The sequence below is a fragment of the Myxocyprinus asiaticus genome, chromosome 1 (genome assembly GCF_019703515.2).
Source record: "Myxocyprinus asiaticus isolate MX2 ecotype Aquarium Trade chromosome 1, UBuf_Myxa_2, whole genome shotgun sequence".
Taxonomy (NCBI): domain Eukaryota; kingdom Metazoa; phylum Chordata; class Actinopteri; order Cypriniformes; family Catostomidae; genus Myxocyprinus; species Myxocyprinus asiaticus.
The window spans coordinates 20233327-20249889 of NC_059344.1; the positions used below are offsets into that span (position 1 = coordinate 20233327).

Genomic DNA, 16563 nt, shown 5'->3' on the forward strand with positions numbered 1-16563 from the left:
ACTGTTTGTGGTAACAGTACACAAACAGATTGTCTCCCTTTAAATTCATGTGTGTTTTTCGTGTGTTGCACAGTAATGACGGAAAGTTTGGTGTAGCTCTACAGGTGCATGTGCAGGCCTGCAGTAATGGCCATGTGACGTGGAATCCACCAGCACTATAAAAGAGTTCTTGTGGGGTGAAGGTAAATACCGCAACACAAAAGGCAATTATTGCTCATGATAAAATAATACAGAACAAGTGTTCTATACAGTTAAAATTGTTTAAATTAGTGCTGTCAAACATTAATTTAAACCATGTTACTGACAAATTAATTAATTTTGTACACTTTTGGAAAATACCAAGAATTAACATAACAACCTGATTTGATAGATTGTTTGACCACTCACCAAAAGCAACAATTGTGATCTTTAACACTTGAATGAAAAAATATTTAGAGTGAAAATACCTCTCTAGTTTTTAAATAGAACTCAATTGTCATTGCATTTTCCTGAGCAAATTTCTATGTTCTGTTTTGGAAGAAAATTATCTAGAGGGACAAAACACACTTCTGGAAGCCACTAGACACTATATATACGTTTATACACTATACACACTTTCTACTCATAGTAACATAGTTGACTATACATTAAATTGACACAGGTAACATAGTTGACTGAACATGAGAAAGTACAGTAGCAAAATGAGCAAGGGATAATATTTCACAGGTTACAATTATGACAATGATCTATTTTATCTATTATTTCATCAAAACATTATTTTGAAGTTATTGAACTGAACATAATTTTAAAACGCTAATGTTCAAAAACTCCTTTAAATTGTATTTTACAAATTGAATATTTTTAAATCAAAATTTTTTAAACAACTCTTAATATATTGTAGCACAGAGGCAGTCAGTAGTAGCTTACAGTAGTTCACAATAGTGTGAACCCGAGTGCAGTTTCATTAAAACAAATTGACAAAAACGTTATAGTACAATAACAAAAATACAAAACAAAACAAGAAACCAGAACAAAAAACAGGACTTGACTATAACTTAGACTATGATTTGATAACAGCATTTACACATTAACAGTACTCAACAATGACAAGGAGAACAAGAGGGCTTTAAATACACAAGGATAAAGAAGATAACAAGACTAATTAACAAGACACACCTGGGAGCAATCAAGGGAAGCACAGAGAACAGAGACAAGAGAAGACACCAAAGCTAATCTTCAAAATAAAAGACATGACATACAAACTTGAACAAACATCCACAAATATGTGACAGATCCCCCCTTTAAAGGGTGGCTCCTGACAGCCTAAAAAATACAAATCTGGGGTGGACCAGGAGACCAGGGCTGAGGGCCCGGACACCGGGGTGGACCAGGTGATCAGGGCAGAGCCGGTGGAGGGCCCAGAGACCTGGGCAGATCAGGAGACCATGGCAGAGGGCCCAGAGAACAATGCAGATCAGGAGACCAGGGCGGAGGATCCGGAAACCGGGGTGGTCCAGGCAACCGGGGCGGTCTAGGTGACCAGGGTGGAGTGGCGTATGGCCCGGAGACCAGGGCAGATCAGGAGACCAGGGCAGAGCCGCAGGAGGTGAAGACTCGGGACGGAGCCGCTGGAGGTGCAGACTCAGGGAGCGGAGCTACTGGAGGCGAAGACTCAGGGGGTGGAGCCGCTGGAGGCGCAGACTCAGGGGGCAGAGCTGCTGGAGACGAAGACTCAGGGGGCAGAGCTGCTGGAGACGAAGACTCAAGGGGCAGAACCACTGGAGGCGCAGACTCAGGTGGCGGAGCCGCTGGAGGTGCAGGGAGCGGAGCTGCTGAAGGCTCAGTGGGTGGGCCAATGGAGAATCAGAGGGCAGAGTCGCTGGCTCAGGGTTGGAGCCACTGGAGGCTCAGGCAGTGAGGTCAAGGCTGCTGGGGACTCAGGCAGTGAGGTCAAGGTGGCCGGGGGCTCAGGCAGTGAGGTCAAGATGGCCAGGGACACAGGCAGTGAGGTCAAGGCATCCTGGGACTCAGGTGCTTGCTCTGGGATCGACGAGGATTCAAGCGCTGGCTCTTGGACAGACGAGGCTTCAAGCACTGGCTCTGGGACGGACGAGACTTCAGGCGCTAGCTTTTTGACCTTGACAGGTGTGGGCGCTGGCCCGTTGACCATGGCAGGCATGGGCGCTGGCTCAATAACCATGGCGGGGCGCTGGTTCGTTGATTGTAGCAGACACGGGTGCTAGCACTTGGACCGTTTCAGGCATGGATGCTGGCTCATGGATGGTGGCAGCCATGATGGAGGACTCAAACGTGGCGGTAGACTCTGTTTTTGTGGTTACTGTAGGAGGACCAAGTTCATCATCTGCCACTCCCACTGTAAATGATGAACCACTGAGTAGCAGAGCAAAGTCGATGTAATCTTGGAGAGACCAATCTATACACCCTGGTGTTATCAAAGAATAGACGGGCCGGGGTCGGTTCCCCTGACGCAAATGAATCAGATTTACTGCTGGGTTCATTTTTGGCGCTTGTGTATTCTGTAACGCGGAGGCAGGCACTAGTAGCTGACGAAGACGATGGTGTGAACCCAAGTGCAGTTTCATTTAAAAAAGGGACAAAAATGTATAGTACAACAACAAGAATGCAAAACAAAACAAGAAACCAGAACAATAAACAAGACTTGACTATGACTTAGACTATGACATTTAAAACAGTGTTTACATATTAACAATACTCAACAATGAGAAAGAGAACAAGAGGGCTTTAAATATACAAGAATAAACAAGGTAACAAGACTAATTAACAAGACACACCTGGCAGCAATCAAGGGGAGCACAGAGACAAGACAAGACCCCAAAACTAAACTTCAAAATAAAAGATGTGACATACAAAAGTCCATAAATACATAGCATATCTGTAGAATGTGCTTACAATGTCAACTATGTTACCCATTGTCCACCATTTACCTTTACTGCAGAACATTGTTGATGGACAACATTGTTGACCGACAATGTTGACATTTTTATCATTTTGGGCCTTTACTCAACTTTCAGGGGGCCTAGAACTACTGAGCACATGGTATTTTTAGAAATGCATTTTCAAAAATATTGAATAATTTTTTTGACATTTTTTCCTTGTAAAAGTTTAAAGTGATAATGCTTGAGTAATACTGTTCACAGTCAATTAATCCACTCTTCACCCAGGATTGGCTTTTTAACAAATATTTGAGAAGAAGGCAAAGAACATAACTTTTTAAAGGAATAGTTCACCCAAAAATGAAAATTTGCTGATAATTTACTAAGCTCATTGGTAAGGTCACGCATCATGTGGAGGAGGAGTCAGGAAGCGCGTCATTGTTTACATTGTTTTTTTAATTATTATTATTAGGAAATTATTGTTTATTTTATTTTATATTGTTTTGAAATTGTTTTGGACTGTTTTGGTTTATGAACAGTGCTTGGTCTGTGCTCTGTACAAGTTTCTATTGTAAAAAATATCACGCTTCCTGCCTCCTCCTCTACATGATGCGTGACTTGACCAACAAGCTTACGTCATCCCTCTCATGAGCGCACATCACAGAGATATACGGAAATGAACATTTGTAGTTAAAAAGTATATAAGTATTGTTTGTTTCTCAAAATAATCAATCGTTTGTGTTCAGAAGAACTTTATTTGTCGACTGGAGTCTTGTGGATTATTTTGATGCACCCTAAATATGCATTTTAGACCATCAAAAAATGGAGTACATTCACTTGCATTGTTTAGAGGAGGAGGACTGAAATGAAATCCTAAAAATCTTAAATTCTGTTTTGATGAAGAAAGAAACTCAGATACATCTTGGATGGCCTGAGGGTGAGTAAATTATCAGCAAATTTTCATTTTTGGGTGAACTATTCCTTTAAGTCCTTCGTTCTTGTGTTTCCTGAGGAAATTTCACCATGTTGTGCAAGTGATGTGTGTGGTGATGTGGCCGTGGCCGAGTGACGTCTGTGGAGAGTTAGGCTGGGAGAGGAAGAACAGTAAGGATTGACACCTGTGGGAAATCATTTTGTGTTGCAGTGAGCACTGGACGGGGATAAAAGGGCAGTCCAAACCACTGGAGGAGAGAGAGAGAAATGCATGCAGCAGTTTTGATGTGTGCATTCAGTTGCGTTATGCTGAAAAGCAAACAGTGTGTGAGGATACTGAAAAGTATTAAAAATAGATTTACTTTGGATTGTGTGCCCGGCTCCCGCTTCCTCCTTCACAACAGAGCAAGAGACTTGTCACAGTGGTGCAGAAACCCGGGATTAGGAGGAAGAAATGCTGTCATGGAGTCCTCGCCACTGGCCGAAGTAATCAAGACCCTCACCGGCATCCACCAAGCCCAACATCAGACTCTGTTTGAGCTACGCGTGGAACAGGAGCAGCGGTTCCAGGTGCTGTTTCCGGCTCAAGCAGAGGACCTGCAGGTGCTACTGAGCTTTGTACACCAGAAGGGGTCTTCAGCCATGTACCCGAACCCACCCATTGCCGTGCCGCACGTCACGCTGACCAAAATGGGACCTCATGATGACCTGGAGGCTTTTATCAAGCTCATCGAGTGAACGGCCGAAGCATGGAAGTGACAGAGCACACAGTGGGCAGTCCACCTACTGCCACTGTTGTCCGGGGAAGCCCAACTCATGGCTCAACAACTTCCTGCGGCCAACCTCCTTGTGGATGAGGACCTGGGGAAGGCCATCCTGCAATGGGTCAGCCACAGCCCAGAACAACATCGGCAACACTTCTGCGCATGGATGCTTGGTGAGCACGGCCGCCTTTTCACATTCGCCCAATAGCTCTGTGACACCTGCCAAAGGTGACTGCTGGCTGAAGAACCCAGCACTGTGGAAGTGCTCGATCTGGTGGTACTGGAACAGTTTATCATCCGGCTACTGAAAGGAATGGCAGAGTGGGTCCAGTGCCACCACCCAGCATTGCTGGATGAGGCGGTCCAGCTGGCTGAGGACCATACGGCGGTGTATTCGGGGGCCGGGCGAGCCCTCTTCTCTCTCGCTCTCTCTCTCTCTCTCTCTCTCTCTCCTCCCTCCCCATCTCCTTCCCCCTGTCCTGTTCCTGTTCCCCAGAAACTGGGAATTATTTCCCCAAAACCGGTTCCCCTGTCCATGGACTGTTCAACCCACCAGTATGCCCTAACCTTCTCCACTCTCCCCCACAAGCTGGTGAATCTACTGTCATGGGTGTGAAGTCTGGGCCGGTCTGCTGCGGGGAACCTGGGCATTTCCAGGACCGATGCCCCGCGATGGACGTGGAGACATTGGTCTGGATCCCTGATGTGCCACAGGCCACCTCGGTTGAGCAGGGGCATACCGGATACCTGTGAGTATTAAGGGGGGTACATACCAAGCCTTGGTGGATTCGGGCTGTAATCAAACTTCCATTCACCAAAGCTTGGTTCAATCCGAGGCTTTGGATACGAGCCAGCTGGTGAAGGTAAGGTGTTTGTACGGGGATATTCAAAATTACCCTGTAGTGAAGGTCATTTTTCCCCGCCTCACCCATCCACTAATCTTGGGAACTAATTAGCTGGCATTTTATACTTTATTAAGGGGAATGTGTGTGGATGGGTCCTCAAAAAAACGTATCGGTGTGTGGTGTGTGATTTACTAGGTGGGGAGGCAGTGCCAGGGCCGTCTATGTCAGCTCCACGTTAGGAAGACGTAAGGGAGGGGGAAGTCTTGGCTTCCCCAGCCCTTCGAGGTTTCCCTGCAGGGGATTTCCCTCTGGAGAAGACATGAGACGAGACCCTTCAGCACACCTTTGATCAAGAGAAAGTGATTGATGGTCAATGCCTCCAGCCAGACAGCCGGCCCCCGAATACACCGCCGTATGGTCCTCAGCCAGCTGGACCGCCTCATCCAGCAATGCTGGGTGGTGGCACTGGTGAATCCGCCAGCCACCCCAAGAGCAACATTGCGCCCTCTTCCATTCATCAAGATCCCCATTGAAAAAATTGATATGGACCTCATCATGCAATTAGAGCGGAGGGCACGTGGACATTGCTTTGTATTTGTTCTTGTGGACTATGCAACGCGATATCCGGAAGCAGTGCCTCTGTGCAACATTTCAGCATGAAGTGTTGCGGAGGCACTCTTCAGAATTATTTCCCGAATGGGGATTCCGAAAGAAATCCCCACTGATCAGGGCACTTCGTTTATGTCACATACACTACGCAAACTGTACGAATTATTGGGGATTAAATCGATTCAGACCAGCGTTTACCACTCCCAAACGGATGGTTTGGTTGAACGATTTAATCAGACCCTGAAGAATATGATTCGTAAGTTTGTGTACGAGGATGCTCGAAACTGGGACAAGTGGCTCAAGCCCTTATTATTTGCAGTACGACAGGTCCCACAAGCCTCCATGGGGTTCTCCCCATTTGAATTATTGTATGGGTGTCGACCGCACGGCGTGTTCGATGTCCTACGGGAAAATTGGGAGGAGAAAACTTCAAACAGCAAAAATGAAACGTTCTTGACCTGAGAGCAAAACTCCACACACTGGGGCAATTAACACAGGAGAATTTGCTCCAGGCTCAAGAACATCACAGTCGGCTGTATAATAGGGGTACTCGGCTACAGGAATTTACACCGGGAGATAAAGTCCTTGTATTGCTCCCCACATTGAGCTCTAAATTACTCGGCAAGTGGCAAGGGCCCTTTGGGGTCACATGGCGAGTTGGGGAAATCGATTATGAGGTGAAACAAATGGATAGAGGTGGAGCACTTCAGATTTACCACCTAAGCCTCCTAAAACCATGGAGAGAGTTGGTCCCTGTGACTTTGGCAAAAGTGGTTCCGGAGAGGGAGGAGCTCGGACCGGAGGTGAACTTAAAAGTCACTGATCGAGTCACCCCAGTCACTTGTGGTGACCACCTCTCACCATCCCAAATCATGGAGGTTGCCAGGATGCAAGGAGATTTCTCAGACGTGTTCTCACCTCTTCCTGGTCATACGAATCTCATAGAGCACCGTATCGAGATGACCCCAGGGGTAGTGGTACGTAGTCATCCCTACTTATTACCCGAGCACAAAAAAAAAGTGGTTCGGGAAGAATTAAAGGCCATTAAAAGCCACGATATTTAAAACATGTCACGTAAAAATAATTTTACTATTATTTAATGAGACCAGATTGCATTCTTTTGTAGTTGTTTTCTCATTCTTTCTCCCTATTTGCATAGCTGCTTTTGTTTGGCCTTGCTCTAGTTTGGCTTTGTTTGATGTTCTGTCTAGTCTTTGCATGTGTGTAAAATAGAAAGAGAAAAAGAGATAATTAAGGATGATCTGAGAAAAAAAATGCTTTTCTGTCACACAAACATGCACCCACAATTTATAACACTGACACACCAATGTGTAATCAAACACCCAAACTCTTTTTCTCTCCCTCTGCCTTCTGTAGGTGACATACTTTCCTTTTGACTGGCAGAACTGCACAATGGTTTTCCACTCATACACATACGACTCTTCAGAAGTGGATCTGCAGCATGGCCTTGATAAGAAGGGAAATGAAATCCGAGAGATAGTCTATGACACAGGCTTCAGCGGTAATGACACCCAGCACAAGCTTAGATCAAATCACATTAATCAAACCTTGAGTCCCTGAGAGTAACACTGCTACACCCTGGCAGAAAGTCTATGGTATTCATGTATGGGCACTCTCATTAACACAGGATCAAAAATCAAGCAACGATTTTAAAGAAGTGATATTATCAAAAATAACATTTTTGAAAATCACCAACTGACTTACAATACTGCCCGATCAATGATGTCATTGTAATACAAATGCACACCGAATTGCATTTAATTTTTCTCAAGCATACAGGTTGAATGGTTTATTAATGCTAAGTCAATTATAATTTGGGAATCTTTAAATGTCTCACTCCCTTCCTCCCTTTATCTATATTTTGGTTTACAACTTTTCAAACTGTCCTTTTGCCAACAACTGCAACACTGTTCTTTTGCTGCTTTGCAAGCACTGATAGTTGAAGTTCCCTGTCTGTCACTCACTCGACGTTGTGTCGATGTAGTGACACTAGTGGTTCGATCTTGAGAGCCCCAATCACCTTTGCTTAAAATAGAAAAGGCCAATGAGAGTCTCCGCCCCCGGACATACGGGTATAAAAGGAGATGGCGTGCACAACTCATTCAGATTTTTTCTTCGGAGCCGAATGCATGCTTGTGTTCGTCCTCTCATATTTCACTTATGCTGCTGGATTTTACGCCGCATATCAGCGGTTACCCTCACAACTTTTTAAAGATGTCCTTCCGCGTTTGCACTAATGGATGTGGCCATTACCTCTCCCCTCCGGACAACCATGAAATCTGTCTCAAGTCTCAAGGCAGCTTTCGTGGAAGGGTTATGTTCTCATTGCAAGAACATGCCCATCAGAACATTGCGGTCGCGGCTCACTTCCTTCTTCATGAAGCAAGGAGCCACCGCGGCTGCTCCCCAACCCACTCCATCCTGGGCTGATGCTCAGCCGCTGGGTCGGCAAGCACCGCGGGCGATCTGGATGTGGATATGGGAGCGTTTTCACCGGCTCAACCCCCGCGGACCTCCCATCCCCCAGCACGCTCGTTCTATCCAGAAGAGCTGTCGAACGATACAGGTGGTCCACCTCAGGGTGGATTTAATGTGTCGTTCGCGGCTCTTGACAAGGATGAGCTTTCGGTCACAGCATCGGAAGTGGCGAATCTTCTGAGCTCCTGCTCATGGGCAGTAGAGCACAGGATGAGCCGGACACTGAGATGGCAGCTGTGCTTGCCCGGGCAGCTGCGAACATTGGGCTAAAGTTCAAGGCTGGATGATTGGTTTATGGGCTCGAAGCGCGACTCACAACCGTGTCCCGCCCCGGTGCCTTTCTTCCCGGCAGTGCACGAGGAGCTAACGAAGTCATGGAAGGCACCTTTTTCTGCCCGTACATGCTTCGCGGGCTCGTCCATCCTAACTACCGTCAATGGCGGAGCGGCTTAGGGATATGTCGAGCTCCCCCAGGTAGAGCGTGCCGTAGTGGTGCATTTATGCCCGCAGGGTGCAGCCACCTGGAATGACCGACCAAGGCTCCCTTCCAAGGCCTGTAAGTTCTCTTCCTCATTAATGATGAAGGCTTACAAGGCCGTTGGTCAAGCTGCTTCCGCCCTGCACGCCATGGCCATCCTGCAGGTCCACCAGGCCAAGGCGCTGAAAGATCTGCACGAGGGTAGAACCGACCCTGAGCTGATGCAGGAACTGCATACTGTGACCGACCACGCCTTATGGGCGACGAAAGTCATGGCGCGCACCCTGTGCCAGACGATGTCCACTCTTGTGGTCCAAGAGCGGCACCTGTGGCTCAACCTTGCTGAGATGTGTGACACTGAGAAAGTCTGCATTCTCGATGCACCCATTTCCCAAGGGGGGCTTTTTGGCAACACTGTCGAGAACTGATGGGTGAAATCCTCGACGGTGTTGCCAAAAAGCCTGAGGAGGAAGCAGACCGAGGTGATTGAGCACATCTTGCCATGGCCTTCAGGCCTCCAAAGTCCCTCGCCCCATCTGCTTCTCGCCAGAGCCGTTCCCCTGCGGTGCCGGCCCCGGCTCCCGTACCATCGGAGCCCATATGCCAGCCTCAGAGAAGAAGATCCTCCCGCAGGAAGTCGGCTCCACCTGCCCGTCAGCTGGCCCCCAAGAACCCCAGATGGGCTTCGAGGTGGTCCTAGCACAGGCAACCTGGGGATGAGGCAACTGACTCTGACCGGTCTGGCCCGGGTGAATTCTCCAGCCCCACCATCGCCCCTGGGCCAGCGCATGGTAAGTATTATATCGCCGGGTGCCCTCTGGGCCTCGGCGCCCACATGGTCAGTAAAACAGCAGTTTCCTCATTCCCTGGGTCAGTGCACTTGAGACGGCCAGGTGTTGGAAGTCTTTCCGGTCAATCAGGCAAATGTGAGTACCTCCCGTTCCCTCGTTCTCCATCAAGAGACAGCCAGTGAACAGGTAAGTGTGCTGGTCTCTGGGGTCGCTCACCCAACCAGGTCACTGGCCACCGTTGCAGGCTTGCGGAGCAGCACGTCCCCCCTGGGCTGTCTTCCAGGTGGCGAAGGGAGCGATAGAGCCCGTCCCCGTAGCCGAGTTGCGCAAGGACTTTTACAGCCCTTATTTTATCGTGCCCAAGACAGGGGGATGGTCGTGCCCAATCTTGGATCTGTGTGCTTTGTTCAAAGCCTTATACAGGCTTCTGTTCAAGATGTTAACACAGAAGCACATCCTGGCATCAGTACGACATCAGGATTGGTTTGCGGCCATCGACCTGAAGGACGTGTACTTAAGCATATCGATCCTTCCTTGACACAGACCCTTTCTTCAGTTTGCCTTCGAGGGACGAGCATATCAGTACAAGGTCCTCCCCTTCGGTCTGTCCCTGTCCCCTTGCGTCTTTACCAAGGTCGCAGAGGCTGCCCTGGCCCCGCTGAGGGAGAAGGACATTCGCATTCTCAATTATCTCGACTACTGGCGAATCCTAGCTCACTCGAGAGATCTATTGTGTGCGCACAGGGACCTTGTGCTTCAGCACCTCGACCGACTTGGGCTTCAGGTCAACTGGGAGAAGAGCAAGCTCTCCCCTGTACAGAGCATCTCTTTTCCCGGTATGGAGCTGGACTCGATCACTCTCAAGGCACGTCTTACAACCAAACGTGCTCAGTCAGTGCTGACCTGCCTGAAGACCGTCACTCAGGCCAGAGCCCGCTCTATGAGGCGGCTGTATGCCTTGAAGTGGCGTCTCTTCGTGAACTGGTGTTCTTCCCGTGGGGAAGACCCACAGAGATGCATATCTCCTCTGGAGTCAGCAGACGTTGAAGTCGATGCGAACCACTCACCTTCCGGGCATCCTCAACCATGCAGCGGACGTGCTCTCATGGCAGGTAACGCTCCGTGGGGAGTGGGGACTCCACCCCAACGTAGTCCAGCTGATTTGGGAGAGATTCGGGGAGGCGCAGGTAGACCTGTTCGCCTCCCAAAAGTTCTCTCACTGCCCCCTTTGGTATTCCCTGTACGAGGCTCCCCTCGGCACGGGTGCCCTGGCGCACAGCTGGCCTCGGGGGGCCGCACAAGTATACGTCTCCTCCAGTGAGCCTTATTGCACAGACTCTGTGCAAAGTCAGGGAGGACGAGCAGCAAGTCCTGTTCGTTGCGCCGTATTGGCCCAACCGGTCTTGGTTCTCGGATCTGATGCTCCTGGTAGTAGCACCTCCCTGGTGCATTCCCCTGAGGAAGGACCTTCTCACTCAGGGGCAGGGCACACTCCAGCACCTGCGGCCAGACCTCTGGAATCTCCACATCTGGCTCCTGGACAGGAGGCGGAAGACACGCTAGGTCTAAGCAATGGTAAGCACGGTCACTCAGCCCCTCTGTGAGGCGGCTGTATGCCTTGAAGTGGCGTCTCTTCGCGAACTGGTGTTCTTCAGGAAGGGCTGGAGAGATGGCTGTCTCCCTCTACCCTGAAAGTGTATGTGGCTGCCATAGCAGCTTATCACGACACACTGGACGGGAGGCCCTCACGACAGCGCGAACTGATCAACAGGTTCCGCAAGGGCGCGAGGAGGTTGAATCCTCCTAGACCGTGCCTGATTCCCTCTTGGGATCTCTCTGTGGTCCTACCTGCCCTACAGAGAGCCCCCTTTGAGCCAATGGAGCAGGCTGAGCTCTGTACTTTGAAGACGGCCCTCCTGGTGGTGCTCACTTCCATCAAGAGGGTGGGGGACCTGCAGGCGCTCTCTGTTACCAGCGAATGCCTGGAGTTCGGGCTGGCACACTCTCACTTGATCTTCAGACCCCGGCCCAGTTACATCCCCAAAGTTCCCACCACTCCTTTTCGGGACCAGGTGGTGAACCTGCAACCACTCCCTTCAGAGGAGGAAGACCCGGCCTTGTCGTTGCTGTGTCCAGTTCGAGCCCTGCGAATCTATCTGGACCGCATGCAGAGCTTTAGATGCTCGGAGCAGCTCTTTGTCTGTTTTGGAGGGCAGCAGAAGGGGAAAGCTGTCTCCAAGCAGAGGCTAGCCCATTGGAATGTGGATGCCATTTTTCTTGCATACCAATCTCAGGACTTGCAGTACACCTTGGGCATCCGGGCACACTCCACTAGAGGTGTTGTGTCCTCCTGGGCACTGGCAAGGGGGACCTCTCTAGCAGACATATGCAGAGCTGCGGGTTGGGCTACACCCAATACCTTTGCATAGACCCGGTTTCGACCCGAGGGTTATGCGGTAACAGCAGTGTGTATAAGGTGATAATGTGTGCCTTTTTGTCCACAACAGTTCCCCGTATCCGGTGAACCCCAGACGCCTCTTTAATTCTTAAGCACTGTTCGGTGACGAACCCCTTTTCAGGTGAGCCCGTGTGCTCGGGTTCAGTGCTCCATGCATGCTGATTCCCCCTTGGTAATCCCGTATGATGAGTTTCCACTGTTTGGTTTCCCCTTAGGTGAACCCTGTGTTTCCCCTTGCCAGAGCTTTCTGTGCCTCGGCCACTGTGGCTGCGTACCCTCTCTGTAGATAGGGTCCTCAGGTGGTATTATTCCATATGTGAACTTCCCCGTTGGTAAGTCCATGTGAGGTATTCTCCACATGTTAACCTCCCTCCGGTAGGATGTGGTCTCTGTAGTGCTCTCCTTCCTGGAGAGGGAAGAGCACTTCCCAGCGCTATTCTAGAAAGTGCTCGGCGGGAAATTGCTTAACAGCAAATCAGGAAAGGCACCGCCGGTAGCCTACTTGGGTAAGTGCCTCCTCCCCCCTTAATGAGACTAGGGTGATGCCTTACCTAACTCACTGGAAGGTCACGACGTGGTTGATTCACAAGGTTTCTAGGAAGAATGTGCAAGAGGACCTGTATGAGGACATCACCTTTTACCTGATCATCGAGAGGAAGCCCATGTATTATGTGTTTAACATCGTCCTGCCCTGTATCCTTATCACCATCATTGCCATCTTTAACTTCTATCTACCACCTGACGCAGGTAAGCAGTCACTGCTCTCTGTTTGCATGTTTCCTTTATAAACCAGCTGTGTAACAAAGCTGATGCTATTTTCATGATTTACAGTTACAGAAATAGTAAAAGTGATAAAAGAAGGCAAATCCACTTAAAATTTTTTGTAAAGGTCAGGGAGAATAAATAAACAAAGACGATGTACACCAATATAAATGGCTGGACATTTTGTTAGATTCAGGTTTAATTGACTTTGAACTACTGAATATTCCATTATTGTCAAGCATGGATGATTACCTGCTAAAAGAAAAAAAATTCAGTCTTGCCGCTAAACTGCAGTCTAACAAATCATGAAAGGATCATTAGCATAATCTAATTCCACTGCTGATTGTGAATTCATGCCTATTAATCCCATTATATACAATTAACTTTATCCTAAAAACCACATGGAGTGTGTATGTGTATGTCTCATGTATGCATGAGATGATCAAAAGGAGATCTTTTTACTTTTCAGGGGAGAAAATGGGCCTTTCCATCAATGTGCTGCTCACTCTAACTGTCTTTCTGCTTCTGTTGGCCAACAAAGTCCCAGAAACCTCTCTGGGTGTGCCCATCATTGTCAACTACCTGATGTTCACCATGATCCTCATCACCTGCTCTGTCATTCTCAGCATTGTAGTGCTCAATCTTCACCACCGCTCCCCCAACACACACCAAATGCCTCACTGGGTGCGCAAGGTCGGTACAGGAGACCTCTAATCAAGGTGTCCTAGAATGTCTCACACAGCATATGAAATCTTTGCCTTTGACAAACTATAATTGTGTTAAATGATGTTATACAGTAGGCCTTATACAGTTGTGCTCAAAAGTTTGCATACCCTTGGAGAATTGATAATATATGTACCATTTTTAAAGAAAACATGAGTGAGCAGGCAAAACACATTTCTTTTATTTCTTATGGGATTCATATTCAACTGTAGGTTATAACAGAATGGCACAATCATAAAACAAAACATGGCAACAAAGAAAAAAATGAAATGACCCCTGTTCAAAAGTCTGCATACCCTTAGTTCTTAATACTGTGTATTGCCCCCTTTAGCATCAATGACAGCGTGCAGTCTTTTGTAATAGTTGTCTATGAGGCCCCAAATTCTTGCAGGTGGTATAGCTGCACATTCGCCTTGGCAAAATGCCTCCAGGTCATGCAAAGTCTTTGGTCGTCTTGCATGAACCGAACATTTGAGATCTCCCCATAGTGGCTCGATAATATTAAGGTCAGGAGACTGTGATGGCCACTCCAGAACCTTCACCTTTTTCTGCTGTAACCACTGGATGGTCAACTTGGCCTTGTGCTTAGGGTCATTGTCGTGCTGGAAAGTCCAAGAACGTCCCAAGCGCAGCTTTCGTGCAGAAGAATGCAAATTGTCTGCCAGTATTTTCTGATAACATGCTGCATTCATCTTGCCATCAATTTTCACAAGATTCCCCATGCCTTTAGAGCTCCACACCCCCAAAACATCAGTGAGCCACCATCATGCTTCACAGTGGGGATGGTATTCTTTTCACTATAGGCCTTGTTGACCCCTCTCCAAACATAGCGCTTACGGTTGTGACCATAAAGCTCTATTTTGGTCTCGTCAATCCAAATAACAGTGTGCCAGAAGCTGTGAGGCGTGTCAAGGTGTTGTCGGGCATATTGTAACCGGGCTTTTTTATGGCATTGGCGCAGTAAAGGCTTCTTTCTGGCAACTCAACCATGCAGCTCATTTTTGTTCAAGCATCATTGTATTGTGCTCCTTGAAACAACCACACTGTTTTTTTCCAGAGCAGCCTGTATTTCTCCTGAGGTTACCTGTGGGTTTTTCTTTGTATCCTGAACAGTTCTTCTGGCAGTTGTGGCTGAAATCTTTCTTGGTCTACCTGACCTTGGCTTGGTATCAAGAGATCCCCGAATTTTCCACTTCTTAATAAGTGATTGAACAGTACTGACTGGCATTTTCAAGGCTTTGGATATCTTTTTATATCCTTTTCCATCTTTATAAAGTTCCATTACCTTGTTACGCAGGTCTTTTGACAGTTCTTTTCTGCTCCCCATGGCTCAGTATCTAGCCTGCTCACAAAGCTAACAAACTCATTGACTATTTATACACAGATGCTAGCTGCAATTTAAAAAGCCACAGGTGTGGGAAATTAACCTTTAATTGCCTTTTAAACCTGTGTGTATCACCTTGTGTGTCTGTAACAAGGCCAAACATTCAAGGGTATGTAAACTTTTGATCAGGGCCATTTGGGTGATTTCTGTTATCATTATGATTTTAAAAGGAGCCAAACAACTATGTGAAAATAAATGGCTTCATACGATCACTATCCTTAAATAAAAAACAGTTTTTTTGCATGATCAGTCATATTTTCAAAATCAATGCTAAAATTTCACAATTTCTGCCAGGGTATGCAAACATTTGAGCACAACTGTAAAGAGCTTATTTAGGGACAAATTAAAAGTAGCATCATTTTAGTCAGCTGCATTCAATGAGTCGACGGTCCCACTGTTAAAATGGCAGATTCACAGAAAAGCTGAGCTTTATCACGAAATTATCTACCAGCCAAAAGTGTGTGCGAGAATGTTTGTGAGGGGTCGCGTGTGTTTGTATGGTTAGTACGAGAGAGAGTGAGAGAGAGAGCATAAAGTGGCGGCACCAAAGCCGGTTTTGCGATCGTGGGAGAGAAAGCAGCTGTTAGTTTATCACTCAGAGATGTGGTGGACGGCTTGTAAACCGTCCCATGGTCTTTGGTTCTTTAATGGATAAACTCAGTGTGCCTGCGATGGTGGAAATACACAACAGTCCAATGTGGTTGGACTACAACACAGCAGATCTCATTCGTGGTAACAGTACATTACAGTAATACCTTGAGTATTATCAGCAATGAGTGGACTCGCCAGTCCGTAAACTGTACAAGCAATAACCTTGATACACAAAAATAACACACTATAATATTCTATCTCTGCCCAGACGTAAACCTCTTACTTGAATCGTATGAGGACGCAGGTAGGATGTGTGTTCATCCATCCTTTAACTCCGACTCGGTTCCTCGAGGCTCGGGTGATGACGGGAGGCCATTTCCTCGCTCTGTCAGCGGGCGGTACAGCTGCTGATTCTCGGCGGGCTGGCGGAGAAATCAGCGACGTCGACTTGATTGAAGAGGGAAGAGAAATCTTTTTCTCTTCACTTCTGCAGGCAAACGGATGAAGATGCGGATTGCTCGGCAGTCCCCTTCGGATCTGTTAGAGTGTTCGGTGGAACATAGAGTAATCTCAACTCGTCCAGCGAGATGGAGATTGTATGGCCACAGTTTCAAGTCGGATGTTACTTCCTTGTGCCACGAGGCTACACCTGAGAGCAGCGATGAGCTGCGTCTACACACGGTGAGCAAAGTTGCTGGAAGCAAATGCCCGGAAGGGTCTCAGAGATATTTCTACTCCCGATGATGTCATGGTTGAGGGCCGTTCTGTTGTGTGCCTCATCCAATAGGAGTTGAGAGTTCAGTCCTTTAGTGAGCAAGGCTTCATGGGATTT

The 16563-nt window shown here is 47.7% G+C and overlaps 1 pseudogene; it reads left to right on the forward strand.

Moving 5' to 3' along the window:
* Nucleotides 1–16563, forward strand: part of LOC127439656 (acetylcholine receptor subunit beta-like) — a 40623-nt pseudogene that overhangs the window by 16335 nt on the left and 7725 nt on the right.